This window comes from Monopterus albus, unplaced genomic scaffold (assembly GCF_001952655.1).
Source record: "Monopterus albus unplaced genomic scaffold, M_albus_1.0 scaffold20.1, whole genome shotgun sequence".
NCBI lineage: Eukaryota > Metazoa > Chordata > Actinopteri > Synbranchiformes > Synbranchidae > Monopterus > Monopterus albus.
The window spans coordinates 400055-404298 of record NW_018127900.1 but is presented as its reverse complement, the minus strand read 5'-3'; positions in this window follow the sequence as shown (position 1 = coordinate 404298).

Below are 4244 nucleotides of genomic sequence, written 5' to 3'. Positions count from 1 at the left end.
GTAAAGATCCACATGCAAAAGGGAGGAGGCAGCCAGCACACTGTTCCCATATTGGTATTATCATAGCAAACCAATCACACAGCCTCATACATGCAGCCTAGAGAGAGCGAGGCTTGCAGGTTGTTAGGGAGGGATCAGTTTGCTACAGGGGGAGAATGATGCGTAACTCCTGTCACTGGTTCTGCATATAGAAAGGCCTGGGCCTGGCCTAGGGCTATCTGTGTTTGCAGATGGGGGGAGGGGAGGAAGGAAGTGGATAGATTTGCATCCTTTTGACTCTATATCTCTAAGCACCAGAGGAAGAGGAAGAGGAGAGGAGAGGCTGTGTGAAAACACCAGAAATTATAACTGTTGGTTGGAAGCTGTTGCTGACTGGTGCAAGTCGAGCTCAACTCATGAAAGCATTTAATCCAATCTGATTTACATACTGTAGTGTTCGCCACAGTTGCACTTGACATAAAGTGTTTTTCACTAACACAAGCCCAGCCACACTCATGAGAGGGAGAGTGAAGATGTAGAGCCGAGGCAGCACTGTTCACACAGCCATGCGCAGGCTCAGAGATTGGCCATTACATTGACTTGAATAGATTTCTTGTGTGCATGAATAGCCCAGTGAGAAGAGAAAAAAAGTCTAGGTTTCCTCTCCATGGGTTCATATTGATATTCATAGTGGCTCTCCACACCGAGAGCACAAATGTCACTGAAAATGGCCTTGATATATGCTCTCATTCTCTCCTCTTCCTGTCGCTCCATCCCTCTTTCTCTCTGTCTCTCTTCCCCCTTCTTTGTTCCTGTTCGCTGGACTTGTGGAGCCTGCTGCTGCTGCTGCCGGAAAGAAAGAAAGGGGAAAAAAGCAGTGGATGAATGACAGAGTGAGGGAGGGACATCATGCTGTTACTCATTTAGGCATTTAATCAACCAGCGCTGGAATGTTAAAGCTATCTCTTTCTGTGATGCCTGCTAACCTATACTATAGTGTTGTTTATTCCTGTAGTGCAGTCTCAGATCCTCAGAGAACACTGCACCCACTATTAAATGTCACATTACCTGGAATCTGAAGCTCTCTTTGGCTCTGAGGGCTATTTTACAAGCCTAAAAGAATGTGGAGGCTGGCATTTTCAGCTTGGATTCTATCTCTGTGCTGTCTCCGTAACATTTTGCCACTGATTAACTATAGGATATCAAATTCACATGCAATGAGGGCATGGCATTCTATCACGTGTGTTTTATGTCTCTGAAACTTATTAGCAAAGGAAAAGAGGAGTCAAGTGGGAATTTTCTCCATTTCTCAGCATTTATTGTGACACTATAAACACAGGCAGACAGATTTAGATCCCTTGGACAGGCATCCGACAGAGTTGGCAATGACAGTGAGAGAAAAAGTAAAAGTATTTTTTGGTGGGAGCAGTTGGATTGCAGGTGCATAAATTGCTGTGTATTTGGTAATTGTCCTTGGAAACCATTGGATGACAGCATTGTTGGCACAGGTTTGTTGCCTGGGCTGGGAAGTTGGCACAGTGTGGGTATAAGAGTAGAGAAATACCAGTTTTTTTGATAAGTTTTTTCATCACAAAATTGTGAACAAACCCTCATAGCATCTGTCAGAGTTCACAATTAAAAAGCTAGAGAAGCAACAGTTAAAAGTTACGTGAACTAGCTTCTACACAAAAGGAATGAATCTGTGTGTTGTAAGGTGTTCTTGAGAAACAGGAAAAACTTTATCATGCAAGACACATGAGTGCAATTCAGCAAAATGATATGCATAAAATAAACACCAGATGAGCCCCTGCTGAGTAGCTACAAATTCCAGGGCACAGTTCCCCTGATCTGGTGATAGTTCAAATGACATTTGGCTGACTTGTTATACATAGCCCAATATCTTCCAATAGCTTATAATGATTACCGATATTGGAACCAGTAAAACATTTGTGGGCCAGAAATTGTGAAAGAATAAAATTAAATGATGTGTATAACTTTGTTCTAACATTTTATGTCCCTCCAAGGCTCATTCCGCTCTGCCTGAAAACGACGAGAATGTCAAAAGAGGTAAAAAAGATGGCACCACAGTGTGTGCTCAGGGTGTAAGTTATGGCCGTAACTTTCTCACTCTGTCAGGCGCTTTAACTGGCTGTCCTGGAGGACACATTAACTTGGTATCCTTAAATAAAGTCCTTTAAATAAAGCCGGGGGAGTTAAATAATGAGAAAGCTGCTCCCACTGTCCTTTCTGCTTTTAAATGAACCTCTGCCTTTTATTATTAATGTCCCCTTATCGCTCATCACGGCCACTGACCCGCAGCTCTAACCCCTTCCCACTCAACCACATGAGAAGCTCCAGCAAGTGGTCGCCGCAGAAGTAATTGAGGGCAATTTTCAAATTAAAATTTAAACCCCTCGTCCATCTTCATGCGGTAGGAGGGAGTGGGGGAGAGTGGTTTTGGGGCTGATGACTTGATCAGATTTTGCGAGCCGGGCAGGTACTCGGGCTGGGAGACGTGGGATGATGAACGAGGGGCATTAATCTCTGTGACAGAGAGAGAGGAGTTAGCAGCGGTGATAGCAGCGCTAAAGGCTTTAATTAGCATTTAATCAGATGCCTCGGGGCCGATGGAGGGGAGATCAAACTCCAATGGCCTTCTGTAAGAAGTCAAGGAAAGGAAGACAGTCCCTGTGGAAGCTGGGATGATGCTGCAGGCTGTGTTGTGGAACACATGCCTATGATCCTTTTTTGCACTCCTGTAATGATAGCAAGCTCAATGCACCACAAAGGCCCTGCACTTTTTGCAGAAAGAGGTTAGAAAACATGAAGAGAAGACTGTAGTCTGAGATAGGCCTACATGTACATGTGGCTTCTCCTAGAGAGCTCGACCACAAGTACTGAAACAGACAAGGGTGAGGGAGCTAATGGGGAGAAAACTGGACAGTTGTGACATCAAGTTATTTTAGCATCCTTTATGGAAACCTCATGTTCGTTTTCAATTTAGGTCAATTTCAGATGAATTTGACAACTATGGAGCTGCATTTTAAATTTGCTGTAGTAAAAATACTTTCATAACCACCTAGAGTTTTTCTGTACCAGGGCCCTTAGTTGTTGCCAAGATACTCTGAATTTCTAAATGTAAGAAAAATTTGCTTTATAGTATTTGCGTGCCACTATAATTTATCTTACACAGCACATTTCAAACTCAAAAACACTTTGCTTTTGGTTTGACTTCAAAAATGCTTTCTATAGGTGGAACTATAAAGCATAAAAGAGCTATAGCACTGCAAAAAAAAAAGTCAAGGCCTGGATGTGTTGTGAAGCCGAGCTGCTGTGTGTGTGAAAGAAAAAGAGTTGGTGAAAGAGAGGGAGTGAATGCTCTAGATAGGGGTTTTGATGATGGTGGTGAGGAAGAGGGCTTTTGGCATGAAAGGGGCCAGTGTGTGATCATGATGTCATTAGGAGTATACAGTCAGACAGATCGCAGGAGGCTGCTGTACCGCGCTACACCCCAGGGACATCATTACCAACTGGAACCGAGCAGGGACCTGAGTACAGGTCAGACACGCAGGAAGTGGCCTCGCACACACACGAACAGGTGTACGCTTACTCGCATGGATACACACGCACACACACATGCGTGAGTGTGGTTTCATTCTCCATCCACACTATTTCTCACAGGCAGGCATCCATCACATAAGAAATGCACAGTTTTCTGGTCTCTGACAGCAGACGGGCGCTTTTGTTGCTAAACCTGATGAATTCCTCAATATCTAAGTGGACACCTCTATGGGCAAATGCGCCTAATTAATGAGCACACACAGATGGACAACACACACAGACACAGACTGCGAGCTCGTGCTGTGGTGTGTATACCCATGTAGCCTGTCTGCGCTTCATTACTGTTCACACACAGACAGTTGCAGTGTTTCTGTGTCAATGTTTAATGAGGGACTGGGAGTCTGGGGACCTTACTGCTGTCAGGAGCTCCTGTAGTCTGGAGCTACCACCTGTTCTCATTCACTCCCTAAAGGCCATAACACACACACACACACACACACACACACACACACACACACACACACACACACCTGCAAGAAAACACAGGCAGACACACACAGAGGTATGCAAATATAAAGAAGCATGCACAAAAACATGTGTACACAAACACATACACACACCTGACAAACTACATACACTGATTTAGTCATCCTGTGACACCACTGTCAGTGTCGGATGCATGTAAACAGGTTATTGTGGTTGGC